This window comes from Daphnia pulicaria, chromosome 7, assembly GCF_021234035.1.
Source record: "Daphnia pulicaria isolate SC F1-1A chromosome 7, SC_F0-13Bv2, whole genome shotgun sequence".
Classification (NCBI taxonomy): Eukaryota; Metazoa; Arthropoda; class Branchiopoda; order Diplostraca; family Daphniidae; genus Daphnia; species Daphnia pulicaria.
Window position 1 is genome coordinate 135,418 of NC_060919.1, and position 22,472 is coordinate 157,889.

Sequence of the window (22,472 nt, forward strand, 5' to 3'; positions counted from 1 at the left end):
CTATGTCTAAAGTGAATTGCTTGTCTTTTGAGTTATGCGATTGGGTTCACTTTGTAGCTGTGACGAAAAAGATTGGCCGTCACCCGGACTATTCTTGTTTGATTTACATTTTGAATGTGCCGAAATAGCTCAGTTGGGAGAGCGTTAGACTGAAGATCTAAAGGTCCCTGGTTCGATCCCGGGTTTCGGCAGGAATCTTCGTTCAAAATCCCATATGGTCTAGTGGCTAGGATACCTGGCTTTCACCAAGGAGGCTCGGGTTCGATTCCCGGTATGGGAACGGAGAGATACGTTTTATTCAGGAATTCTATTGTTTCAATTCTTTTCGTTTATTTGCGGATATTTCCGGTGTTACAGTAACAAGTTGGAAATCAGCAAAGATAATCCCAATTTGATGTTGGTCCGTGTGGGGTGCGGAAGTTCCTCTGGAGTTGGTCCCGGTAGGGTGGAAGGCAACAGACGGCGTGGCAGTTTTCGTACCTGCCATCTAGTAGTATTTGGGAGAGTCAAAATCAGTATTTCGAAAAAGATTGCATTATTGGAAAAGATCAAAGCGTCGGTATCGATGATTTCCCGTAATGTCCCAGGCAAAAACGGTCACATCTGATCATTATGAGGCGTAAAGAGTCTGCAATTGTGCAATGCTAGGCAAAACATGTGGTACTGGAGATGCAGGGTATCGATCCCCGTACTTCTCGCATGCTAAGCGAGCGCTCTACCATCTGAGCTATATCCCCATGAAATGCAACACTTGAAGTGATTATAGACAACAATAATAAAATCAGAATGGATCTTCTAGGGCTCATCCGGGAATCGAACCCGGGACCTCTCACACCCTAAGCGAGAATCATACGACTAGACCAATGAGCCGTGTTCAAAGAGTGTCAAAATGTGTTTCGAACGTCTATGTCTAAAGTGAATTGCTTGTCTTTTGAGTTATGCGATTGGGTTCACTTTGTAGCTGTGACGAAAAAGATTGGCCGTCACCCGGACTATTCTTGTTTGATTTACATTTTGAATGTGCCGAAATAGCTCAGTTGGGAGAGCGTTAGACTGAAGATCTAAAGGTCCCTGGTTCGATCCCGGGTTTCGGCAGGAATCTTCGTTCAAAATCCCATATGGTCTAGTGGCTAGGATACCTGGCTTTCACCCAGGAGGCTCGGGTTCGATTCCCGGTATGGGAACGGAGAGATACGTTTTATTCAGGAATTCTATTGTTTCAATTCTTTTCGTTTATTTGCGGATATTTCCGGTGTTACAGTAACAAGTTGGAAATCAGCAAAGATAATCCCAATTTGATGTTGGTCCGTGTGGGGTGCGGAAGTTCCTCTGGAGTTGGTCCCGGTAGGGTGGAAGGCAACAGACGGCGTGGCAGTTTTCGTACCTGCCATCTAGTAGTATTTGGGAGAGTCAAAATCAGTATTTCGAAAAAGATTGCATTATTGGAAAAGATCAAAGCGTCGGTATCGATGATTTCCCGTAATGTCCCAGGCAAAAACGGTCACATCTGATCATTATGAGGCGTAAAGAGTCTGCAATTGTGCAATGCTAGGCAAAACATGTGGTACTGGAGATGCAGGGTATCGATCCCCGTACTTCTCGCATGCTAAGCGAGCGCTCTACCATCTGAGCTACATCCCCATGAAATGCAACACTTGAAGTGATTATAGACAACAATAATAAAATCAGAATGGATCTTCTAGGGCTCATCCGGGAATCGAACCCGGGACCTCTCGCACCCTAAGCGAGAATCATACGACTAGACCAATGAGCCGTGTTCAAAGAGTGTCAAAATGTGTGTCGAGCGTCTATGTCTAAAGTGAATTGCTTGTCTTTTGAGTTATGCGATTGGGTTCACTTTGTAGCTGTGACGAAAAAGATTGGCCGTCACCCGGACTATTCTTGTTTGATTTACATTTTGAATGTGCCGAAATAGCTCAGTTGGGAGAGCGTTAGACTGAAGATCTAAAGGTCCCTGGTTCGATCCCGGGTTTCGGCAGGAATCTTCGTTCAAAATCCCATATGGTCTAGTGGCTAGGATACCTGGCTTTCACCCAGGAGGCTCGGGTTCGATTCCCGGTATGGGAACGGAGAGATACGTTTTATTCAGGAATTCTATTGTTTCAATTCTTTTCGTTTATTTGCGGATATTTCCGGTGTTACAGTAACAAGTTGGAAATCAGCAAAGATAATCCCAATTTGATGTTGGTCCGTGTGGGGTGCGGAAGTTCCTCTGGAGTTGGTCCCGGTAGGGTGGAAGGCAACAGACGGCGTGGCAGTTTTCGTACCTGCCATCTAGTAGTATTTGGGAGAGTCAAAATCAGTATTTCGAAAAAGATTGCATTATTGGAAAAGATCAAAGCGTCGGTATCGATGATTTCCCGTAATGTCCCAGGCAAAAACGGTCACATCTGATCATTATGAGGCGTAAAGAGTCTGCAATTGTACAATGCTAGGCAAAACATGCGGTACTGGAGATGCAGGGTATCGATCTCCGTACTTCTCGCATGCTAAGCGAGCGCTCTACCATCTGAGCTACATCCCCATGAAATGCAACACTTGAAGTGATTATAGACAACAATAATAAAATCAGAATGGATCTTCTAGGGCTCATCCGGGAATCGAACCCGGGACCTCTCGCACCCTAAGCGAGAATCATACGACTAGACCAATGAGCCGTGTTCAAAGAGTGTCAAAATGTGTTTCGAGCGTCTATGTCTAAAGTGAATTGCTTGTCTTTTGAGTTATGCGATTGGGTTCACTTTGTAGCTGTGACGAAAAAGATTGGCCGTCACCCGGACTATTCTTGTTTGATTTACATTTTGAATGTGCCGAAATAGCTCAGTTGGGAGAGCGTTAGACTGAAGATCTAAAGGTCCCTGGTTCGATCCCGGGTTTCGGCAGGAATCTTCGTTCAAAATCCCATATGGTCTAGTGGCTAGGATACCTGGCTTTCACCCAGGAGGCTCGGGTTCGATTCCCGGTATGGGAACGGAGAGATACGTTTTATTCAGGAATTCTATTGTTTCAATTCTTTTCGTTTATTTGCGGATATTTCCGGTGTTACAGTAACAAGTTGGAAATCAGCAAAGATAATCCCAATTTGATGTTGGTCCGTGTGGGGTGCGGAAGTTCCTCTGGAGTTGGTCCCGGTAGGGTGGAAGGCAACAGACGGCGTGGCAGTTTTCGTACCTGCCATCTAGTAGTATTTGGGAGAGTCAAAATCAGTATTTCGAAAAAGATTGCATTATTGGAAAAGATCAAAGCGTCGGTATCGATGATTTCCCGTAATGTCCCAGGCAAAAACGGTCACATCTGATCATTATGAGGCGTAAAGAGTCTGCAATTGTGCAATGCTAGGCAAAACATGCGGTACTGGAGATGCAGGGTATCGATCTCCGTACTTCTCGCATGCTAAGCGAGCGCTCTACCATCTGAGCTACATCCCCATGAAATGCAACACTTGAAGTGATTATAGACAACAATAATAAAATCAGAATGGATCTTCTAGGGCTCATCCGGGAATCGAACCCGGGACCTCTCGCACCCTAAGCGAGAATCATACGACTAGACCAATGAGCCGTGTTCAAAGAGTGTCAAAATGTGTTTCGAGCGTCTATGTCTAAAGTGAATTGCTTGTCTTTTGAGTTATGCGATTGGGTTCACTTTGTAGCTGTGACGAAAAAGATTGGCCGTCACCCGGACTATTCTTGTTTGATTTACATTTTGAATGTGCCGAAATAGCTCAGTTGGGAGAGCGTTAGACTGAAGATCTAAAGGTCCCTGGTTCGATCCCGGGTTTCGGCAGGAATCTTCGTTCAAAATCCCATATGGTCTAGTGGCTAGGATACCTGGCTTTCACCCAGGAGGCTCGGGTTCGATTCCCGGTATGGGAACGGAGAGATACGTTTTATTCAGGAATTCTATTGTTTCAATTCTTTTCGTTTATTTGCGGATATTTCCGGTGTTACAGTAACAAGTTGGAAATCAGCAAAGATAATCCCAATTTGATGTTGGTCCGTGTGGGGTGCGGAAGTTCCTCTGGAGTTGGTCCCGGTAGGGTGGAAGGCAACAGACGGCGTGGCAGTTTTCGTACCTGCCATCTAGTAGTATTTGGGAGAGTCAAAATCAGTATTTCGAAAAAGATTGCATTATTGGAAAAGATCAAAGCGTCGGTATCGATGATTTCCCGTAATGTCCCAGGCAAAAACGGTCACATCTGATCATTATGAGGCGTAAAGAGTCTGCAATTGTGCAATGCTAGGCAAAACATGTGGTACTGGAGATGCAGGGTATCGATCCCCGTACTTCTCGCATGCTAAGCGAGCGCTCTACCATCTGAGCTACATCCCCATGAAATGCAACACTTGAAGTGATTATAGACAACAATAATAAAATCAGAATGGATCTTCTAGGGCTCATCCGGGAATCGAACCCGGGACCTCTCGCACCCTAAGCGAGAATCATACGACTAGACCAATGAGCCGTGTTCAAAGAGTGTCAAAATGTGTTTCGAGCGTCTATGTCTAAAGTGAATTGCTTGTCTTTTGAGTTATGCGATTGGGTTCACTTTGTAGCTGTGACGAAAAAGATTGGCCGTCACCCGGACTATTCTTGTTTGATTTACATTTTGAATGTGCCGAAATAGCTCAGTTGGGAGAGCGTTAGACTGAAGATCTAAAGGTCCCTGGTTCGATCCCGGGTTTCGGCAGGAATCTTCGTTCAAAATCCCATATGGTCTAGTGGCTAGGATACCTGGCTTTCACCCAGGAGGCTCGGGTTCGATTCCCGGTATGGGAACGGAGAGATACGTTTTATTCAGGAATTCTATTGTTTCAATTCTTTTCGTTTATTTGCGGATATTTCCGGTGTTACAGTAACAAGTTGGAAATCAGCAAAGATAATCCCAATTTGATGTTGGTCCGTGTGGGGTGCGGAAGTTCCTCTGGAGTTGGTCCCGGTAGGGTGGAAGGCAACAGACGGCGTGGCAGTTTTCGTACCTGCCATCTAGTAGTATTTGGGAGAGTCAAAATCAGTATTTCGAAAAAGATTGCATTATTGGAAAAGATCAAAGCGTCGGTATCGATGATTTCCCGTAATGTCCCAGGCAAAAACGGTCACATCTGATCATTATGAGGCGTAAAGAGTCTGCAATTGTGCAATGCTAGGCAAAACATGTGGTACTGGAGATGCAGGGTATCGATCCCCGTACTTCTCGCATGCTAAGCGAGCGCTCTACCATCTGAGCTACATCCCCATGAAATGCAACACTTGAAGTGATTATAGACAACAATAATAAAATCAGAATGGATCTTCTAGGGCTCATCCGGGAATCGAACCCGGGACCTCTCGCACCCTAAGCGAGAATCATACGACTAGACCAATGAGCCGTGTTCAAAGAGTGTCAAAATGTGTTTCGAGCGTCTATGTCTAAAGTGAATTGCTTGTCTTTTGAGTTATGCGATTGGGTTCACTTTGTAGCTGTGACGAAAAAGATTGGCCGTCACCCGGACTATTCTTGTTTGATTTACATTTTGAATGTGCCGAAATAGCTCAGTTGGGAGAGCGTTAGACTGAAGATCTAAAGGTCCCTGGTTCGATCCCGGGTTTCGGCAGGAATCTTCGTTCAAAATCCCATATGGTCTAGTGGCTAGGATACCTGGCTTTCACCCAGGAGGCTCGGGTTCGATTCCCGGTATGGGAACGGAGAGATACGTTTTATTCAGGAATTCTATTGTTTCAATTCTTTTCGTTTATTTGCGGATATTTCCGGTGTTACAGTAACAAGTTGGAAATCAGCAAAGATAATCCCAATTTGATGTTGGTCCGTGTGGGGTGCGGAAGTTCCTCTGGAGTTGGTCCCGGTAGGGTGGAAGGCAACAGACGGCGTGGCAGTTTTCGTACCTGCCATCTAGTAGTATTTGGGAGAGTCAAAATCAGTATTTCGAAAAAGATTGCATTATTGGAAAAGATCAAAGCGTCGGTATCGATGATTTCCCGTAATGTCCCAGGCAAAAACGGTCACATCTGATCATTATGAGGCGTAAAGAGTCTGCAATTGTGCAATGCTAGGCAAAACATGCGGTACTGGAGATGCAGGGTATCGATCTCCGTACTTCTCGCATGCTAAGCGAGCGCTCTACCATCTGAGCTACATCCCCATGAAATGCAACACTTGAAGTGATTATAGACAACAATAATAAAATCAGAATGGATCTTCTAGGGCTCATCCGGGAATCGAACCCGGGACCTCTCGCACCCTAAGCGAGAATCATACGACTAGACCAATGAGCCGTGTTCAAAGAGTGTCAAAATGTGTTTCGAGCGTCTATGTCTAAAGTGAATTGCTTGTCTTTTGAGTTATGCGATTGGGTTCACTTTGTAGCTGTGACGAAAAAGATTGGCCGTCACCCGGACTATTCTTGTTTGATTTACATTTTGAATGTGCCGAAATAGCTCAGTTGGGAGAGCGTTAGACTGAAGATCTAAAGGTCCCTGGTTCGATCCCGGGTTTCGGCAGGAATCTTCGTTCAAAATCCCATATGGTCTAGTGGCTAGGATACCTGGCTTTCACCCAGGAGGCTCGGGTTCGATTCCCGGTATGGGAACGGAGAGATACGTTTTATTCAGGAATTCTATTGTTTCAATTCTTTTCGTTTATTTGCGGATATTTCCGGTGTTACAGTAACAAGTTGGAAATCAGCAAAGATAATCCCAATTTGATGTTGGTCCGTGTGGGGTGCGGAAGTTCCTCTGGAGTTGGTCCCGGTAGGGTGGAAGGCAACAGACGGCGTGGCAGTTTTCGTACCTGCCATCTAGTAGTATTTGGGAGAGTCAAAATCAGTATTTCGAAAAAGATTGCATTATTGGAAAAGATCAAAGCGTCGGTATCGATGATTTCCCGTAATGTCCCAGGCAAAAACGGTCACATCTGATCATTATGAGGCGTAAAGAGTCTGCAATTGTGCAATGCTAGGCAAAACATGCGGTACTGGAGATGCAGGGTATCGATCTCCGTACTTCTCGCATGCTAAGCGAGCGCTCTACCATCTGAGCTACATCCCCATGAAATGCAACACTTGAAGTGATTATAGACAACAATAATAAAATCAGAATGGATCTTCTAGGGCTCATCCGGGAATCGAACCCGGGACCTCTCGCACCCTAAGCGAGAATCATACGACTAGACCAATGAGCCGTGTTCAAAGAGTGTCAAAATGTGTTTCGAGCGTCTATGTCTAAAGTGAATTGCTTGTCTTTTGAGTTATGCGATTGGGTTCACTTTGTAGCTGTGACGAAAAAGATTGGCCGTCACCCGGACTATTCTTGTTTGATTTACATTTTGAATGTGCCGAAATAGCTCAGTTGGGAGAGCGTTAGACTGAAGATCTAAAGGTCCCTGGTTCGATCCCGGGTTTCGGCAGGAATCTTCGTTCAAAATCCCATATGGTCTAGTGGCTAGGATACCTGGCTTTCACCCAGGAGGCTCGGGTTCGATTCCCGGTATGGGAACGGAGAGATACGTTTTATTCAGGAATTCTATTGTTTCAATTCTTTTCGTTTATTTGCGGATATTTCCGGTGTTACAGTAACAAGTTGGAAATCAGCAAAGATAATCCCAATTTGATGTTGGTCCGTGTGGGGTGCGGAAGTTCCTCTGGAGTTGGTCCCGGTAGGGTGGAAGGCAACAGACGGCGTGGCAGTTTTCGTACCTGCCATCTAGTAGTATTTGGGAGAGTCAAAATCAGTATTTCGAAAAAGATTGCATTATTGGAAAAGATCAAAGCGTCGGTATCGATGATTTCCCGTAATGTCCCAGGCAAAAACGGTCACATCTGATCATTATGAGGCGTAAAGAGTCTGCAATTGTGCAATGCTAGGCAAAACATACGGTACTGGAGATGCAGGGTATCGATCTCCGTACTTCTCGCATGCTAAGCGAGCGCTCTACCATCTGAGCTACATCCCCATGAAATGCAACACTTGAAGTGATTATAGACAACAATAATAAAATCAGAATGGATCTTCTAGGGCTCATCCGGGAATCGAACCCGGGACCTCTCGCACCCTAAGCGAGAATCATACGACTAGACCAATGAGCCGTGTTCAAAGAGTGTCAAAATGTGTTTCGAGCGTCTATGTCTAAAGTGAATTGCTTGTCTTTTGAGTTATGCGATTGGGTTCACTTTGTAGCTGTGACGAAAAAGATTGGCCGTCACCCGGACTATTCTTGTTTGATTTACATTTTGAATGTGCCGAAATAGCTCAGTTGGGAGAGCGTTAGACTGAAGATCTAAAGGTCCCTGGTTCGATCCCGGGTTTCGGCAGGAATCTTCGTTCAAAATCCCATATGGTCTAGTGGCTAGGATACCTGGCTTTCACCCAGGAGGCTCGGGTTCGATTCCCGGTATGGGAACGGAGAGATACGTTTTATTCAGGAATTCTATTGTTTCAATTCTTTTCGTTTATTTGCGGATATTTCCGGTGTTACAGTAACAAGTTGGAAATCAGCAAAGATAATCCCAATTTGATGTTGGTCCGTGTGGGGTGCGGAAGTTCCTCTGGAGTTGGTCCCGGTAGGGTGGAAGGCAACAGACGGCGTGGCAGTTTTCGTACCTGCCATCTAGTAGTATTTGGGAGAGTCAAAATCAGTATTTCGAAAAAGATTGCATTATTGGAAAAGATCAAAGCGTCGGTATCGATGATTTCCCGTAATGTCCCAGGCAAAAACGGTCACATCTGATCATTATGAGGCGTAAAGAGTCTGCAATTGTGCAATGCTAGGCAAAACATGCGGTACTGGAGATGCAGGGTATCGATCTCCGTACTTCTCGCATGCTAAGCGAGCGCTCTACCATCTGAGCTACATCCCCATGAAATGCAACACTTGAAGTGATTATAGACAACAATAATAAAATCAGAATGGATCTTCTAGGGCTCATCCGGGAATCGAACCCGGGACCTCTCGCACCCTAAGCGAGAATCATACGACTAGACCAATGAACCGTGTTCAAAGAGTGTCAAAATGTGTTTCGAGCGTCTATGTCTAAAGTGAATTGCTTGTCTTTTGAGTTATGCGATTGGGTTCACTTTGTAGCTGTGACGAAAAAGATTGGCCGTCACCCGGACTATTCTTGTTTGATTTACATTTTGAATGTGCCGAAATAGCTCAGTTGGGAGAGCGTTAGACTGAAGATCTAAAGGTCCCTGGTTCGATCCCGGGTTTCGGCAGGAATCTTCGTTCAAAATCCCATATGGTCTAGTGGCTAGGATACCTGGCTTTCACCCAGGAGGCTCGGGTTCGATTCCCGGTATGGGAACGGAGAGATACGTTTTATTCAGGAATTCTATTGTTTCAATTCTTTTCGTTTATTTGCGGATATTTCCGGTGTTACAGTAACAAGTTGGAAATCAGCAAAGATAATCCCAATTTGATGTTGGTCCGTGTGGGGTGCGGAAGTTCCTCTGGAGTTGGTCCCGGTAGGGTGGAAGGCAACAGACGGCGTGGCAGTTTTCGTACCTGCCATCTAGTAGTATTTGGGAGAGTCAAAATCAGTATTTCGAAAAAGATTGCATTATTGGAAAAGATCAAAGCGTCGGTATCGATGATTTCCCGTAATGTCCCAGGCAAAAACGGTCACATCTGATCATTATGAGGCGTAAAGAGTCTGCAATTGTGCAATGCTAGGCAAAACATACGGTACTGGAGATGCAGGGTATCGATCTCCGTACTTCTCGCATGCTAAGCGAGCGCTCTACCATCTGAGCTACATCCCCATGAAATGCAACACTTGAAGTGATTATAGACAACAATAATAAAATCAGAATGGATCTTCTAGGGCTCATCCGGGAATCGAACCCGGGACCTCTCGCACCCTAAGCGAGAATCATACGACTAGACCAATGAGCCGTGTTCAAAGAGTGTCAAAATGTGTTTCGAGCGTCTATGTCTAAAGTGAATTGCTTGTCTTTTGAGTTATGCGATTGGGTTCACTTTGTAGCTGTGACGAAAAAGATTGGCCGTCACCCGGACTATTCTTGTTTGATTTACATTTTGAATGTGCCGAAATAGCTCAGTTGGGAGAGCGTTAGACTGAAGATCTAAAGGTCCCTGGTTCGATCCCGGGTTTCGGCAGGAATCTTCGTTCAAAATCCCATATGGTCTAGTGGCTAGGATACCTGGCTTTCACCCAGGAGGCTCGGGTTCGATTCCCGGTATGGGAACGGAGAGATACGTTTTATTCAGGAATTCTATTGTTTCAATTCTTTTCGTTTATTTGCGGATATTTCCGGTGTTACAGTAACAAGTTGGAAATCAGCAAAGATAATCCCAATTTGATGTTGGTCCGTGTGGGGTGCGGAAGTTCCTCTGGAGTTGGTCCCGGTAGGGTGGAAGGCAACAGACGGCGTGGCAGTTTTCGTACCTGCCATCTAGTAGTATTTGGGAGAGTCAAAATCAGTATTTCGAAAAAGATTGCATTATTGGAAAAGATCAAAGCGTCGGTATCGATGATTTCCCGTAATGTCCCAGGCAAAAACGGTCACATCTGATCATTATGAGGCGTAAAGAGTCTGCAATTGTGCAATGCTAGGCAAAACATGTGGTACTGGAGATGCAGGGTATCGATCCCCGTACTTCTCGCATGCTAAGCGAGCGAGCGCTCGCATCCATCTGAGCTACATCCCCATGAAATGCAACACTTGAAGTGATTATAGACAACAATAATAAAATCAGAATGGATCTTCTAGGGCTCATCCGGGAATCGAACCCGGGACCTCTCGCACCCTAAGCGAGAATCATACGACTAGACCAATGAGCCGTGTTCAAAGAGTGTCAAAATGTGTTTCGAGCGTCTATGTCTAAAGTGAATTGCTTGTCTTTTGAGTTATGCGATTGGGTTCACTTTGTAGCTGTGACGAAAAAGATTGGCCGTCACCCGGACTATTCTTGTTTGATTTACATTTTGAATGTGCCGAAATAGCTCAGTTGGGAGAGCGTTAGACTGAAGATCTAAAGGTCCCTGGTTCGATCCCGGGTTTCGGCAGGAATCTTCGTTCAAAATCCCATATGGTCTAGTGGCTAGGATACCTGGCTTTCACCCAGGAGGCTCGGGTTCGATTCCCGGTATGGGAACGGAGAGATACGTTTTATTCAGGAATTCTATTGTTTCAATTCTTTTCGTTTATTTGCGGATATTTCCGGTGTTACAGTAACAAGTTGGAAATCAGCAAAGATAATCCCAATTTGATGTTGGTCCGTGTGGGGTGCGGAAGTTCCTCTGGAGTTGGTCCCGGTAGGGTGGAAGGCAACAGACGGCGTGGCAGTTTTCGTACCTGCCATCTAGTAGTATTTGGGAGAGTCAAAATCAGTATTTCGAAAAAGATTGCATTATTGGAAAAGATCAAAGCGTCGGTATCGATGATTTCCCGTAATGTCCCAGGCAAAAACGGTCACATCTGATCATTATGAGGCGTAAAGAGTCTGCAATTGTGCAATGCTAGGCAAAACATGTGGTACTGGAGATGCAGGGTATCGATCTCCGTACTTCTCGCATGCTAAGCGAGCGCTCTACCATCTGAGCTACATCCCCATAAATGCAACACTTGAAGTGATTATAGACAACAATAATAAAATCAGAATGGATCTTCTAGGGCTCATCCGGGAATCGAACCCGGGACCTCTCGCACCCTAAGCGAGAATCATACGACTAGACCAATGAGCCGTGTTCAAAGAGTGTCAAAATGTGTTTCGAGCGTCTATGTCTAAAGTGAATTGCTTGTCTTTTGAGTTATGCGATTGGGTTCACTTTGTAGCTGTGACGAAAAAGATTGGCCGTCACCCGGACTATTCTTGTTTGATTTACATTTTGAATGTGCCGAAATAGCTCAGTTGGGAGAGCGTTAGACTGAAGATCTAAAGGTCCCTGGTTCGATCCCGGGTTTCGGCAGGAATCTTCGTTCAAAATCCCATATGGTCTAGTGGCTAGGATACCTGGCTTTCACCCAGGAGGCTCGGGTTCGATTCCCGGTATGGGAACGGAGAGATACGTTTTATTCAGGAATTCTATTGTTTCAATTCTTTTCGTTTATTTGCGGATATTTCCGGTGTTACAGTAACAAGTTGGAAATCAGCAAAGATAATCCCAATTTGATGTTGGTCCGTGTGGGGTGCGGAAGTTCCTCTGGAGTTGGTCCCGGTAGGGTGGAAGGCAACAGACGGCGAGGCAGTTTTCGTACCTGCCATCTAGTAGTATTTGGGAGAGTCAAAATCAGTATTTCGAAAAAGATTGTATTATTGGAAAAGATCAAAGCGTCGGTATCGATGATTTCCCGTAATGTCCCAGGCAAAAACGGTCACATCTGATCATTATGAGGCGTAAAGAGTCTGCAATTGTGCAATGCTAGGCAAAACATGTGGTACTGGAGATGCAGGGTATCGATCCCCGTACTTCTCGCATGCTAAGCGAGCGCTCTACCATCTGAGCTACATCCCCATGAAATGCAACACTTGAAGTGATTATAGACAACAATAATAAAATCAGAATGGATCTTCTAGGGCTCATCCGGGAATCGAACCCGGGACCTCTCGCACCCTAAGCGAGAATCATACGACTAGACCAATGAGCCGTGTTCAAAGAGTGTCAAAATGTGTTTCGAGCGTCTATGTCTAAAGTGAATTGCTTGTCTTTTGAGTTATGCGATTGGGTTCACTTTGTAGCTGTGACGAAAAAGATTGGCCGTCACCCGGACTATTCTTGTTTGATTTACATTTTGAATGTGCCGAAATAGCTCAGTTGGGAGAGCGTTAGACTGAAGATCTAAAGGTCCCTGGTTCGATCCCGGGTTTCGGCAGGAATCTTCGTTCAAAATCCCATATGGTCTAGTGGCTAGGATACCTGGCTTTCACCCAGGAGGCTCGGGTTCGATTCCCGGTATGGGAACGGAGAGATACGTTTTATTCAGGAATTCTATTGTTTCAATTCTTTTCGTTTATTTGCGGATATTTCCGGTGTTACAGTAACAAGTTGGAAATCAGCAAAGATAATCCCAATTTGATGTTGGTCCGTGTGGGGTGCGGAAGTTCCTCTGGAGTTGGTCCCGGTAGGGTGGAAGGCAACAGACGGCGTGGCAGTTTTCGTACCTGCCATCTAGTAGTATTTGGGAGAGTCAAAATCAGTATTTCGAAAAAGATTGCATTATTGGAAAAGATCAAAGCGTCGGTATCGATGATTTCCCGTAATGTCCCAGGCAAAAACGGTCACATCTGATCATTATGAGGCGTAAAGAGTCTGCAATTGTGCAATGCTAGGCAAAACATGTGGTACTGGAGATGCAGGGTATCGATCCCCGTACTTCTCGCATGCTAAGCGAGCGCTCTACCATCTGAGCTACATCCCCATGAAATGCAACACTTGAAGTGATTATAGACAACAATAATAAAATCAGAATGGATCTTCTAGGGCTCATCCGGGAATCGAACCCGGGACCTCTCGCACCCTAAGCGAGAATCATACGACTAGACCAATCAGCCGTGTTCAAAGAGTGTCAAAATGTGTTTCAAGCGTCTATGTCTAAAGTGAATTGCTTGTCTTTTGAGTTATGCGATTGGGTTCACTTTGTAGCTGTGACGAAAAAGATTGGCCGTCACCCGGACTATTCTTGTTTGATTTACATTTTGAATGTGCCGAAATAGCTCAGTTGGGAGAGCGTTAGACTGAAGATCTAAAGGTCCCTGGTTCGATCTCGGGTTTCGGCAGGAATCTTCGTTGAAAATCCCATATGGTCTAGTGGCTAGGATACCTGGCTTTCACCCAGGAGGCTCGGGTTCGATTCCCGGTATGGGAACGGAGAGATACGTTTTATTCAGGAATTCTATTGTTTCAATTCTTTTCGTTTATTTGCGGATATTTCCGGTGTTACAGTAACAAGTTGGAAATCAGCAAAGATAATCCCAATTTGATGTTGGTCCGTGTGGGGTGCGGAAGTTCCTCTGGAGTTGGTCCCGGTAGGGTGGAAGGCAACAGACGGCGTGGCAGTTTTCGTACCTGCCATCTAGTAGTATTTGGGAGAGTCAAAATCAGTATTTCGAAAAAGATTGCATTATTGGAAAAGATCAAAGCGTCGGTATCGATGATTTCCCGTAATGTCCCAGGCAAAAACGGTCACATCTGATCATTATGAGGCGTAAAGAGTCTGCAATTGTGCAATGCTAGGCAAAACATGTGGTACTGGAGATGCAGGGTATCGATCCCCGTACTTCTCGCATGCTAAGCGAGCGCTCTACCATGTGAGCTACATCCCCATGAAATGCAACACTTGAAGTGATTATAGACAACAATAATAAAATCAGAATGGATCTTCTAGGGCTCATCCGGGAATCGAACCCGGGACCTCTCGCACCCTAAGCGAGAATCATACGACTAGACCAATGAGCCGTGTTCAAAGAGTGTCAAAATGTGTTTCGAGCGTCTATGTCTAAAGTGAATTGCTTGTCTTTTGAGTTATGCGATTGGGTTCACTTTGTAGCTGTGACGAAAAAGATTGGCCGTCACCCGGACTATTCTTGTTTGATTTACATTTTGAATGTGCCGAAATAGCTCAGTTGGGAGAGCGTTAGACTGAAGATCTAAAGGTCCCTGGTTCGATCCCGGGTTTCGGCAGGAATCTTCGTTCAAAATCCCATATGGTCTAGTGGCTAGGATACCTGGCTTTCACCCAGGAGGCTCGGGTTCGATTCCCGGTATGGGAACGGAGAGATACGTTTTATTCAGGAATTCTATTGTTTCAATTCTTTTCGTTTATTTGCGGATATTTCCGGTGTTACAGTAACAAGTTGGAAATCAGCAAAGATAATCCCAATTTGATGTTGGTCCGTGTGGGGTGCGGAAGTTCCTCTGGAGTTGGTCCCGGTAGGGTGGAAGGCAACAGACGGCGTGGCAGTTTTCGTACCTGCCATCTAGTAGTATTTGGGAGAGTCAAAATCAGTATTTCGAAAAAGATTGCATTATTGGAAAAGATCAAAGCGTCGGTATCGATGATTTCCCGTAATGTCCCAGGCAAAAACGGTCACATCTGATCATTATGAGGCGTAAAGAGTCTGCAATTGTGCAATGCTAGGCAAAACATGTGGTACTGGAGATGCAGGGTATCGATCCCCGTACTTCTCGCATGCTAAGCGAGCGCTCTACCATGTGAGCTACATCCCCATGAAATGCAACACTTGAAGTGATTATAGACAACAATAATAAAATCAGAATGGATCTTCTAGGGCTCATCCGGGAATCGAACCCGGGACCTCTCGCACCCTAAGCGAGAATCATACGACTAGACCAATGAGCCGTGTTCAAAGAGTGTCAAAATGTGTTTCGAGCGTCTATGTCTAAAGTGAATTGCTTGTCTTTTGAGTTATGCGATTGGGTTCACTTTGTAGCTGTGACGAAAAAGATTGGCCGTCACCCGGACTATTCTTGTTTGATTTACATTTTGAATGTGCCGAAATAGCTCAGTTGGGAGAGCGTTAGACTGAAGATCTAAAGGTCCCTGGTTCGATCCCGGGTTTCGGCAGGAATCTTCGTTCAAAATCCCATATGTTCTAGTGGCTAGGATACCTGGCTTTCACCCAGGAGGCTCGGGTTCGATTCCCGGTATGGGAACGGAGAGATACGTTTTATTCAGGAATTCTATTGTTTCAATTCTTTTCGTTTATTTGCGGATATTTCCGGTGTTACAGTAACAAGTTGGAAATCAGCAAAGATAATCCCAATTTGATGTTGGTCCGTGTGGGGTGCGGAAGTTCCTCTGGAGTTGGTCCCGGTAGGGTGGAAGGCAACAGACGGCGTGGCAGTTTTCGTACCTGCCATCTAGTAGTATTTGGGAGAGTCAAAATCAGTATTTCGAAAAAGATTGCATTATTGGAAAAGATCAAAGCGTCGGTATCGATGATTTCCCGTAATGTCCCAGGCAAAAACGGTCACATCTGATCATTATGAGGCGTAAAGAGTCTGCAATTGTGCAATGCTAGGCAAAACATGTGGTACTGGAGATGCAGGGTATCGATCTCCGTACTTCTCGCATGCTAAGCGAGCGCTCTACCATCTGAGCTACATCCCCATAAATGCAACACTTGAAGTGATTATAGACAACAATAATAAAATCAGAATGGATCTTCTAGGGCTCATCCGGGAATCGAACCCGGGACCTTTCGCACCCTAAGCGAGAATCATACGACTAGACCAATGAGCCGTGTTCAAAGAGTGTCAAAATGTGTTTCGAGCGTCTATGTCTAAAGTGAATTGCTTGTCTTTTGAGTTATGCGATTGGGTTCACTTTGTAGCTGTGACGAAAAAGATTGGCCGTCACCCGGACTATTCTTGTTTGATTTACATTTTGAATGTGCCGAAATAGCTCAGTTGGGAGAGCGTTAGACTGAAGATCTAAAGGTCCCTGGTTCGATCCCGGGTTTCGGCAGGAATCTTCGTTCAAAATCCCATATGGTCTAGTGGCTAGGATACCTGGCTTTCACCCAGGAGGCTCGGGTTCGATTCCCGGTATGGGAACGGAGAGATACGTTTTATTCAGGAATTCTATTGTTTCAATTCTTTTCGTTTATTTGCGGATATTTCCGGTGTTACAGTAACAAGTTGGAAATCAGCAAAGATAATCCCAATTTGATGTTGGTCCGTGTGGGGTGCGGAAGTTCCTCTGGAGTTGGTCCCGGTAGGGTGGAAGGCAACAGACGGCGAGGCAGTTTTCGTACCTGCCATCTAGTAGTATTTGGGAGAGTCAAAATCAGTATTTCGAAAAAGATTGCATTATTGGAAAAGATCAAAGCGTCGGTATCGATGATTTCCCGTAATGTCCCAGGCAAAAACGGTCACATCTGATCATTATGAGGCGTAAAGAGTCTGCAATTGTGCAATGCTAGGCAAAACATGTGGTACTGGAGATGCAGGGTATCGATCCCCGTACTTCTCGCATGCTAAGCGAGCGCTCTACCATCTGAGCTACATCCCCATGAAATGCAACACTTGAAGTGATTATAGACAACAATAATAAAATCAGAATGGATCTTCTAGGGCTCATCCGGGAATCGAACCCGGGACCTCTCGCACCCTAAGCGAGAATCATACGACTAGACCAATCAGCCGTGTTCAAAGAGTGTCAAAATGTGTTTCAAGCGTCTATGTCTAAAGTGAATTGCTTGTCTTTTGAGTTATGCGATTGGGTTCACTTTGTAGCTGTGACGAAAAAGATTGGCCGTCACCCGGACTATTCTTGTTTGATTTACATTTTGAATGTGCCGAAATAGCTCAGTTGGGAGAGCGTTAGACTGAAGATCTAAAGGTCCCTGGTTCGATCTCGGGTTTCGGCAGGAATCTTCGTTCAAAATCCCATATGGTCTAGTGGCTAGGATACCTGGCTTTCACCCAGGAGGCTCGGGTTCGATTCCCGGTATGGGAACGGAGAGATACGTTTTATTCAGGAATTCTATTGTTTCAATTCTTTTCGTTTATTTGCGGATATTTCCGGTGTTACAGTAACAAGTTGGAAATCAGCAAAGATAATCCCAATTTGATGTTGGTCCGTGTGGGGTGCGGAAGTTCCTCTGGAGTTGGTCCCGGTAGGGTGGAAGGCAACAGACGGCGTGGCAGTTTTCGTACCTGCCATCTAGTAGTATTTGGGAGAGTCAAAATCAGTATTTCGAAAAAGATTGCATTATTGGAAAAGATCAAAGCGTCGGTATCGATGATTTCCCGTAATGTCCCAGGCAAAAACGGTCACATCTGATCATTATGAGGCGTAAAGAGTCTGCAATTGTGCAATGCTAGGCAAAACATGTGGTACTGGAGATGCAGGGTATCGATCCCCGTACTTCTCGCGTGCTAAGCGAGCGCTCTACCATGTGAGCTACATCCCCATGAAATGCAACACTTGAAGTGATTATAGACAACAATAATAAAATCAGAATGGATCTTCTAGGGCTCATCCGGGAATCGAACCCGGGACCTCTCGCACCCTAAGCGAGAATCATACGACTAGACCAATGAGCCGTGTTCAAAGAGTGTCAAAATGTGTTTCGAGCTTCTATGTCTAAAGTGAATTGCTTGTCTTTTGAGTTATGCGATTGGGTTCACTTTGTAGCTGTGACGAAAAAGATTGGCCGTCACCCGGACTATTCTTGTTTGATTTACATTTTGAATGTGCCGAAATAGCTCATTTGGGAGAGCGTTAGACTGAAGATCTAAAGGTCCCTGGTTCGATCCCGGGTTTCGGCAGGAACCTTCGTTCAAAATCCCATATGGTCTAGTGGCTAGGATACCTGGCTTTCACCCAGGAGGCTCGGGTTCGATTCCCGGTATGGGAACGGAGAGATACGTTTTATTCAGGAATTCTATTGTTTCAATTCTTTTCGTTTATTTGCGGATATTTCCGGTGTTACAGTAACAAGTTGGAAATCAGCAAAGATAATCCCAATTTGATGTTGGTCCGTGTGGGGTGCGGAAGTTCCTCTGGAGTTGGTCCCGGTAGGGTGGAAGGCAACAGACGGCGTGGCAGTTTTCGTACCTGCCATCTAGTAGTATTTGGGAGAGTCAAAATCAGTATTTCGAAAAAGATTGCATTATTGGAAAAGATCAAAGCGTCGGTATCGATGATTTCCCGTAATGTCCCAGGCAAAAACGGTCACATCTGATCATTATGAGGCGTAAAGAGTCTGCAATTGTGCAATGCTAGGCAAAACATGTGGTACTGGAGATGCAGGGTATCGATCCCCGTACTTCTCGCATGCTAAGCGAGCGCTCTACCATCTGAGCTACATCCCCATGAAATGCAACACTTGAAGTGATTATAGACAACAATAATAAAATCAGAATGGATCTTCTAGGGCTCATCCGGGAATCGAACCCGGGACCTCTCGCACCCTAAGCGAGAATCATACGACTAGACCAATGAGCCGTGTTCAAAGAGTGTCAAAATGTGTTTCGAGCGTCTATGTCTAAAGTGAATTGCTTGTCTTTTGAGTTATGCGATTGGGTTCACTTTGTAGCTGTGACGAAAAAGATTGGCCGTCACCCGGACTATTTTTGTTTGATTTACATTTTGAATGTGCCGAAATAGCTCAGTTGGGAGAGCGTTAGACTGAAGATCTAAAGGTCCCTGGTTCGATCCCGGGTTTCGGCAGGAATCTTCGTTCAAAATCCCATATGGTCTAGTGGCTAGGATACCTGGCTTTCACCCAGGAGGCTCGGGTTCGATTCCCGGTATGGGAACGGAGAGATACGTTTTATTCAGGAATTCTATTGTTTCAATTCTTTTCGTTTATTTGCGGATATTTCCGGTGTTACAGTAACAAGTTGGAAATCAGCAAAGATAATCCCAATTTGATGTTGGTCCGTGTGGGGTGCGGAAGTTCCTCTGGAGTTGGTCCCGGTAGGGTGGAAGGCAACAGACGGCGTGGCAGTTTTCGTACCTGCCATCTAGTAGTATTTGGGAGAGTCAAAATCAGTATTTCGAAAAAGATTGCATTATTGGAAAAGATCAAAGCGTCGGTATCGATGATTTCCCGTAATGTCCCAGGCAAAAACGGTCACATCTGATCATTATGAGGCGTAAAGAGTCTGCAATTGTGCAATGCTAGGCAAAACATGTGGTACTGGAGATGCAGGGTATCGATCCCCGTACTTCTCGCATGCTAAGCGAGCGCTCTACCATCTGAGCTACATCCCCATGAAATGCAACACTTGAAGTGATTATAGACAACAATAATAAAATCAGAATGGATCTTCTAGGGCTCATCCGGGAATCGAACCCGGGACCTCTCGCACCCTAAGCGAGAATCATACGACTAGACCAATGAGCCGTGTTCAAAGAGTGTCAAAATGTGTTTCGAGCGTCTATGTCTAAAGTGAATTGCTTGTCTTTTGAGTTATGCGATTGGGTTCACTTTGTAGCTGTGACGAAAAAGATTGGCCGTCACCCGGACTATTCTTGTTTGATTTACATTTTGAATGTGCCGAAATAGCTCAGTTGGGAGAGCGTTAGACTGAAGATCTAAAGGTCCCTGGTTCGATCCCGTGTTTCGGCAGGAATCTTCGTTCAAAATCCCATATGGTCTAGTGGCTAGGATACCTGGCTTTCACCCAGGAGGCTCGGGTTCGATTCCCGGTATGGGGAACAGAGAGATACGTTTTATTCAGGAATTCTATTGTTTCAATTCTTTTCGTTTATTTGCGGATATTTCCGGTGTTACAGTAACAAGTTGGAAATCAGCAAAGATAATCCCAATTTGATGTTGGTCCGTGTGGGGTGCGGAAGTTCCTCTGGAGTTGGTCCCGGTAGGGTGGAAGGCAACAGACGGCGTGGCAGTTTTCGTACCTGCCATCTAGTAGTATTTGGGAGAGTCAAAATCAGTATTTCGAAAAAGATTGCATTATTGGAAAAGATCAAAGCGTCGGTATCGATGATTTCCCGTAATGTCCCAGGCAAAAACGGTCACATCTGATCATTATGAGGCGTAAAGAGTCTGCAATTGTGCAATGCTAGGCAAAACATGTGGTACTGGAGATGCAGGGTATCGATCCCCGTACTTCTCGCATGCTAAGCGAGCGCTCTACCATCTGAGCTACATCCCCATGAAATGCAACACTTGAAGTGATTATAGACAACAATAATAAAATCAGAATGGATCTTCTAGGGCTCATCCGGGAATCGAACCCGGGACCTCTCGCACCCTAAGCGAGAATCATACGACTAGACCAATGAGCCGTGTTCAAAGAGTGTCAAAATGTGTTTCGAGCGTCTATGTCTAAAGTGAATTGCTTGTCTTTTGAGTTATGCGATTGGGTTCACTTTGTAGCTGTGACGAAAAAGATTGGCCGTCACCCGGACTATTCTTGTTTGATTTACATTTTGAATGTGCCGAAATAGCTCAGTTGGGAGAGCGTTAGACTGAAGATCTAAAGGTCCCTGATTCGATCCCGGGTTTCGGCAGGAACCTTCGTTCAAAATCCCATATGGTCTAGTGGCTAGGATACCTGGCTTTCACCCAGGAGGCTCGGGTTCGATTCCCGGTATGGGAACGGAGAGATACGTTTTATTCAGGAATTCTATTGTTTCAATTCTTTTCGTTTATTTTCGGATATTTCCGGTGTTACAGTAACAAGTTGGAAATCAGCAAAGATAATCCCAATTTGATGTTGGTCCGTGTGGGGTGCGGAAGTTCCTCTGGAGTTGGTCCCGGTAGGGTGGAAGGCAACAGACGGCGTGGCAGTTTTCGTACCTGCCATCTAGTAGTATTTGGGAGAGTCAAAATCAGTATTTCGAAAAAGATTGCATTATTGGAAAAGATCAAAGCGTCGGTATCGATGATTTCCCGTAATGTCCCAGGCAAAAACGGTCACATCTGATCATTATGAGGCGTAAAGAGTCTGCAATTGTGCAATGCTAGGCAAAACATGTGGTACTGGAGATGCAGGGTATCGATCCCCGTACTTCTCGCATGCTAAGCGAGCGCTCTACCATCTGAGCTACATCCCCATGAAATGCAACACTTGAAGTGATTATAGACAACAATAATAAAATCAGAATGGATCTTCTAGGGCTCATCCGGGAATCGAACCCGGGACCTCTCGCACCCTAAGCGAGAATCATACGACTAGACCAATGAGCCGTGTTCAAAGAGTGTCAAAATGTGTTTCGAGCGTCTATGTCTAAAGTGAATTGCTTGTCTTTTGAGTTATGCGATTGGGTTCACTTTGTAGCTGTGACGAAAAAGATTGGCCGTCACCCGGACTATTCTTGTTTGATTTACATTTTGAATGTGCCGAAATAGCTCAGTTGGGAGAGCGTTAGACTGAAGATCTAAAGGTCCCTCGTTCGATCCCGGGTTTCGGCAGGAATCTTCGTTCAAAATCCCATATGGTCTAGTGGCTAGGATACCTGGCTTTCACCCAGGAGGCTCGGGTTCGATTCCCGGTATGGGAACGGAGAGATACGTTTTATTCAGGAATTCTATTGTTTCAATTCTTTTCGTTTATTTGCGGATATTTCCGGTGTTACAGTAACAAGTTGGAAATCAGCAAAGATAATCCCAATTTGATGTTGGTCCGTGTGGGGTGCGGAAGTTCCTCTGGAGTTGGTCCCGGTAGGGTGGAAGGCAACAGACGGCGTGGCAGTTTTCGTACCTGCCATCTAGTAGTATTTGGGAGAGTCAAAATCAGTATTTCGAAAAAGATTGCATTATTGGAAAAGATCAAAGCGTCGGTATCGATGATTTCCCGTAATGTCCCAGGCAAAAACGGTCACATCTGATCATTATGAGGCGTAAAGAGTCTGCAATTGTGCAATGCTAGGCAAAACATGTGGTACTGGAGATGCAGGGTATCGATCCCCGTACTTCTCGCATGCTAAGCGAGCGCTCTACCATCTGAGCTACATCCCCATGAAATGCAACACTTGAAGTGATTATAGACAAC

At 45.2% G+C, this 22,472-nt stretch overlaps 60 non-coding genes across 60 annotated transcripts; 41 read left to right on the plus strand and 19 right to left on the minus strand.

Annotated features, from left to right (window-relative positions):
* Nucleotides 1–118: 118 nt before the first annotated feature.
* On the plus strand, nucleotides 119–191 carry Trnaf-gaa. Its single transcript has one exon. It is a non-coding gene; the product is annotated as a tRNA-Phe (tRNA).
* Nucleotides 192–1,022: 831 nt separating this feature from the next.
* Nucleotides 1,023–1,095, plus strand: Trnaf-gaa. The gene has a single exon. It is a non-coding gene; the product is annotated as a tRNA-Phe (tRNA).
* Nucleotides 1,096–1,112: 17 nt separating this feature from the next.
* Trnae-uuc lies at nucleotides 1,113–1,184 on the plus strand. The gene has a single exon. It is a non-coding gene; the product is annotated as a tRNA-Glu (tRNA).
* A 518-nt stretch (nucleotides 1,185–1,702) lies between these two features.
* Trnap-agg lies at nucleotides 1,703–1,774 on the minus strand. The gene has a single exon. It is a non-coding gene; the product is annotated as a tRNA-Pro (tRNA).
* A 152-nt stretch (nucleotides 1,775–1,926) lies between these two features.
* On the plus strand, nucleotides 1,927–1,999 carry Trnaf-gaa. The gene has a single exon. It is a non-coding gene; the product is annotated as a tRNA-Phe (tRNA).
* Nucleotides 2,000–2,016: 17 nt separating this feature from the next.
* On the plus strand, nucleotides 2,017–2,088 carry Trnae-uuc. Its single transcript has one exon. It is a non-coding gene; the product is annotated as a tRNA-Glu (tRNA).
* Nucleotides 2,089–2,606: 518 nt separating this feature from the next.
* Trnap-agg lies at nucleotides 2,607–2,678 on the minus strand. Its single transcript has one exon. It is a non-coding gene; the product is annotated as a tRNA-Pro (tRNA).
* Nucleotides 2,679–2,830: 152 nt separating this feature from the next.
* Nucleotides 2,831–2,903, plus strand: Trnaf-gaa. The gene has a single exon. It is a non-coding gene; the product is annotated as a tRNA-Phe (tRNA).
* Nucleotides 2,904–2,920: 17 nt separating this feature from the next.
* Nucleotides 2,921–2,992, plus strand: Trnae-uuc. Its single transcript has one exon. It is a non-coding gene; the product is annotated as a tRNA-Glu (tRNA).
* A 518-nt stretch (nucleotides 2,993–3,510) lies between these two features.
* Nucleotides 3,511–3,582, minus strand: Trnap-agg. The gene has a single exon. It is a non-coding gene; the product is annotated as a tRNA-Pro (tRNA).
* A 152-nt stretch (nucleotides 3,583–3,734) lies between these two features.
* Nucleotides 3,735–3,807, plus strand: Trnaf-gaa. Its single transcript has one exon. It is a non-coding gene; the product is annotated as a tRNA-Phe (tRNA).
* A 17-nt stretch (nucleotides 3,808–3,824) lies between these two features.
* On the plus strand, nucleotides 3,825–3,896 carry Trnae-uuc. The gene has a single exon. It is a non-coding gene; the product is annotated as a tRNA-Glu (tRNA).
* Nucleotides 3,897–4,414: 518 nt separating this feature from the next.
* Nucleotides 4,415–4,486, minus strand: Trnap-agg. The gene has a single exon. It is a non-coding gene; the product is annotated as a tRNA-Pro (tRNA).
* A 152-nt stretch (nucleotides 4,487–4,638) lies between these two features.
* On the plus strand, nucleotides 4,639–4,711 carry Trnaf-gaa. The gene has a single exon. It is a non-coding gene; the product is annotated as a tRNA-Phe (tRNA).
* Nucleotides 4,712–4,728: 17 nt separating this feature from the next.
* On the plus strand, nucleotides 4,729–4,800 carry Trnae-uuc. Its single transcript has one exon. It is a non-coding gene; the product is annotated as a tRNA-Glu (tRNA).
* Nucleotides 4,801–5,318: 518 nt separating this feature from the next.
* Nucleotides 5,319–5,390, minus strand: Trnap-agg. Its single transcript has one exon. It is a non-coding gene; the product is annotated as a tRNA-Pro (tRNA).
* Nucleotides 5,391–5,542: 152 nt separating this feature from the next.
* On the plus strand, nucleotides 5,543–5,615 carry Trnaf-gaa. The gene has a single exon. It is a non-coding gene; the product is annotated as a tRNA-Phe (tRNA).
* Nucleotides 5,616–5,632: 17 nt separating this feature from the next.
* On the plus strand, nucleotides 5,633–5,704 carry Trnae-uuc. The gene has a single exon. It is a non-coding gene; the product is annotated as a tRNA-Glu (tRNA).
* A 518-nt stretch (nucleotides 5,705–6,222) lies between these two features.
* Trnap-agg lies at nucleotides 6,223–6,294 on the minus strand. Its single transcript has one exon. It is a non-coding gene; the product is annotated as a tRNA-Pro (tRNA).
* A 152-nt stretch (nucleotides 6,295–6,446) lies between these two features.
* Trnaf-gaa lies at nucleotides 6,447–6,519 on the plus strand. The gene has a single exon. It is a non-coding gene; the product is annotated as a tRNA-Phe (tRNA).
* A 17-nt stretch (nucleotides 6,520–6,536) lies between these two features.
* Trnae-uuc lies at nucleotides 6,537–6,608 on the plus strand. The gene has a single exon. It is a non-coding gene; the product is annotated as a tRNA-Glu (tRNA).
* A 518-nt stretch (nucleotides 6,609–7,126) lies between these two features.
* Nucleotides 7,127–7,198, minus strand: Trnap-agg. The gene has a single exon. It is a non-coding gene; the product is annotated as a tRNA-Pro (tRNA).
* Nucleotides 7,199–7,350: 152 nt separating this feature from the next.
* On the plus strand, nucleotides 7,351–7,423 carry Trnaf-gaa. The gene has a single exon. It is a non-coding gene; the product is annotated as a tRNA-Phe (tRNA).
* A 17-nt stretch (nucleotides 7,424–7,440) lies between these two features.
* Nucleotides 7,441–7,512, plus strand: Trnae-uuc. The gene has a single exon. It is a non-coding gene; the product is annotated as a tRNA-Glu (tRNA).
* A 518-nt stretch (nucleotides 7,513–8,030) lies between these two features.
* On the minus strand, nucleotides 8,031–8,102 carry Trnap-agg. The gene has a single exon. It is a non-coding gene; the product is annotated as a tRNA-Pro (tRNA).
* Nucleotides 8,103–8,254: 152 nt separating this feature from the next.
* On the plus strand, nucleotides 8,255–8,327 carry Trnaf-gaa. Its single transcript has one exon. It is a non-coding gene; the product is annotated as a tRNA-Phe (tRNA).
* Nucleotides 8,328–8,344: 17 nt separating this feature from the next.
* Trnae-uuc lies at nucleotides 8,345–8,416 on the plus strand. The gene has a single exon. It is a non-coding gene; the product is annotated as a tRNA-Glu (tRNA).
* Nucleotides 8,417–9,158: 742 nt separating this feature from the next.
* On the plus strand, nucleotides 9,159–9,231 carry Trnaf-gaa. Its single transcript has one exon. It is a non-coding gene; the product is annotated as a tRNA-Phe (tRNA).
* Nucleotides 9,232–9,248: 17 nt separating this feature from the next.
* On the plus strand, nucleotides 9,249–9,320 carry Trnae-uuc. The gene has a single exon. It is a non-coding gene; the product is annotated as a tRNA-Glu (tRNA).
* Nucleotides 9,321–9,838: 518 nt separating this feature from the next.
* On the minus strand, nucleotides 9,839–9,910 carry Trnap-agg. Its single transcript has one exon. It is a non-coding gene; the product is annotated as a tRNA-Pro (tRNA).
* Nucleotides 9,911–10,062: 152 nt separating this feature from the next.
* Nucleotides 10,063–10,135, plus strand: Trnaf-gaa. The gene has a single exon. It is a non-coding gene; the product is annotated as a tRNA-Phe (tRNA).
* Nucleotides 10,136–10,152: 17 nt separating this feature from the next.
* Trnae-uuc lies at nucleotides 10,153–10,224 on the plus strand. Its single transcript has one exon. It is a non-coding gene; the product is annotated as a tRNA-Glu (tRNA).
* A 524-nt stretch (nucleotides 10,225–10,748) lies between these two features.
* Nucleotides 10,749–10,820, minus strand: Trnap-agg. Its single transcript has one exon. It is a non-coding gene; the product is annotated as a tRNA-Pro (tRNA).
* A 152-nt stretch (nucleotides 10,821–10,972) lies between these two features.
* Trnaf-gaa lies at nucleotides 10,973–11,045 on the plus strand. The gene has a single exon. It is a non-coding gene; the product is annotated as a tRNA-Phe (tRNA).
* A 17-nt stretch (nucleotides 11,046–11,062) lies between these two features.
* Nucleotides 11,063–11,134, plus strand: Trnae-uuc. The gene has a single exon. It is a non-coding gene; the product is annotated as a tRNA-Glu (tRNA).
* A 517-nt stretch (nucleotides 11,135–11,651) lies between these two features.
* Nucleotides 11,652–11,723, minus strand: Trnap-agg. The gene has a single exon. It is a non-coding gene; the product is annotated as a tRNA-Pro (tRNA).
* Nucleotides 11,724–11,875: 152 nt separating this feature from the next.
* Nucleotides 11,876–11,948, plus strand: Trnaf-gaa. Its single transcript has one exon. It is a non-coding gene; the product is annotated as a tRNA-Phe (tRNA).
* A 17-nt stretch (nucleotides 11,949–11,965) lies between these two features.
* Nucleotides 11,966–12,037, plus strand: Trnae-uuc. The gene has a single exon. It is a non-coding gene; the product is annotated as a tRNA-Glu (tRNA).
* Nucleotides 12,038–12,555: 518 nt separating this feature from the next.
* Trnap-agg lies at nucleotides 12,556–12,627 on the minus strand. The gene has a single exon. It is a non-coding gene; the product is annotated as a tRNA-Pro (tRNA).
* Nucleotides 12,628–12,779: 152 nt separating this feature from the next.
* Trnaf-gaa lies at nucleotides 12,780–12,852 on the plus strand. The gene has a single exon. It is a non-coding gene; the product is annotated as a tRNA-Phe (tRNA).
* A 17-nt stretch (nucleotides 12,853–12,869) lies between these two features.
* Nucleotides 12,870–12,941, plus strand: Trnae-uuc. The gene has a single exon. It is a non-coding gene; the product is annotated as a tRNA-Glu (tRNA).
* Nucleotides 12,942–13,773: 832 nt separating this feature from the next.
* Trnae-uuc lies at nucleotides 13,774–13,845 on the plus strand. Its single transcript has one exon. It is a non-coding gene; the product is annotated as a tRNA-Glu (tRNA).
* Nucleotides 13,846–14,363: 518 nt separating this feature from the next.
* Trnap-agg lies at nucleotides 14,364–14,435 on the minus strand. The gene has a single exon. It is a non-coding gene; the product is annotated as a tRNA-Pro (tRNA).
* A 152-nt stretch (nucleotides 14,436–14,587) lies between these two features.
* On the plus strand, nucleotides 14,588–14,660 carry Trnaf-gaa. Its single transcript has one exon. It is a non-coding gene; the product is annotated as a tRNA-Phe (tRNA).
* Nucleotides 14,661–14,677: 17 nt separating this feature from the next.
* Trnae-uuc lies at nucleotides 14,678–14,749 on the plus strand. The gene has a single exon. It is a non-coding gene; the product is annotated as a tRNA-Glu (tRNA).
* Nucleotides 14,750–15,267: 518 nt separating this feature from the next.
* Trnap-agg lies at nucleotides 15,268–15,339 on the minus strand. Its single transcript has one exon. It is a non-coding gene; the product is annotated as a tRNA-Pro (tRNA).
* A 152-nt stretch (nucleotides 15,340–15,491) lies between these two features.
* Nucleotides 15,492–15,564, plus strand: Trnaf-gaa. The gene has a single exon. It is a non-coding gene; the product is annotated as a tRNA-Phe (tRNA).
* Nucleotides 15,565–16,394: 830 nt separating this feature from the next.
* On the plus strand, nucleotides 16,395–16,467 carry Trnaf-gaa. The gene has a single exon. It is a non-coding gene; the product is annotated as a tRNA-Phe (tRNA).
* Nucleotides 16,468–16,484: 17 nt separating this feature from the next.
* Trnae-uuc lies at nucleotides 16,485–16,556 on the plus strand. Its single transcript has one exon. It is a non-coding gene; the product is annotated as a tRNA-Glu (tRNA).
* An 832-nt stretch (nucleotides 16,557–17,388) lies between these two features.
* On the plus strand, nucleotides 17,389–17,460 carry Trnae-uuc. Its single transcript has one exon. It is a non-coding gene; the product is annotated as a tRNA-Glu (tRNA).
* A 518-nt stretch (nucleotides 17,461–17,978) lies between these two features.
* Nucleotides 17,979–18,050, minus strand: Trnap-agg. The gene has a single exon. It is a non-coding gene; the product is annotated as a tRNA-Pro (tRNA).
* A 242-nt stretch (nucleotides 18,051–18,292) lies between these two features.
* Nucleotides 18,293–18,364, plus strand: Trnae-uuc. Its single transcript has one exon. It is a non-coding gene; the product is annotated as a tRNA-Glu (tRNA).
* A 518-nt stretch (nucleotides 18,365–18,882) lies between these two features.
* Trnap-agg lies at nucleotides 18,883–18,954 on the minus strand. Its single transcript has one exon. It is a non-coding gene; the product is annotated as a tRNA-Pro (tRNA).
* A 152-nt stretch (nucleotides 18,955–19,106) lies between these two features.
* Nucleotides 19,107–19,179, plus strand: Trnaf-gaa. Its single transcript has one exon. It is a non-coding gene; the product is annotated as a tRNA-Phe (tRNA).
* A 17-nt stretch (nucleotides 19,180–19,196) lies between these two features.
* Nucleotides 19,197–19,268, plus strand: Trnae-uuc. Its single transcript has one exon. It is a non-coding gene; the product is annotated as a tRNA-Glu (tRNA).
* Nucleotides 19,269–19,786: 518 nt separating this feature from the next.
* On the minus strand, nucleotides 19,787–19,858 carry Trnap-agg. Its single transcript has one exon. It is a non-coding gene; the product is annotated as a tRNA-Pro (tRNA).
* An 833-nt stretch (nucleotides 19,859–20,691) lies between these two features.
* On the minus strand, nucleotides 20,692–20,763 carry Trnap-agg. The gene has a single exon. It is a non-coding gene; the product is annotated as a tRNA-Pro (tRNA).
* Nucleotides 20,764–21,005: 242 nt separating this feature from the next.
* On the plus strand, nucleotides 21,006–21,077 carry Trnae-uuc. The gene has a single exon. It is a non-coding gene; the product is annotated as a tRNA-Glu (tRNA).
* A 518-nt stretch (nucleotides 21,078–21,595) lies between these two features.
* Nucleotides 21,596–21,667, minus strand: Trnap-agg. The gene has a single exon. It is a non-coding gene; the product is annotated as a tRNA-Pro (tRNA).
* A 242-nt stretch (nucleotides 21,668–21,909) lies between these two features.
* On the plus strand, nucleotides 21,910–21,981 carry Trnae-uuc. Its single transcript has one exon. It is a non-coding gene; the product is annotated as a tRNA-Glu (tRNA).
* The last annotated feature ends 491 nt before the right edge of the window (nucleotides 21,982–22,472 follow it).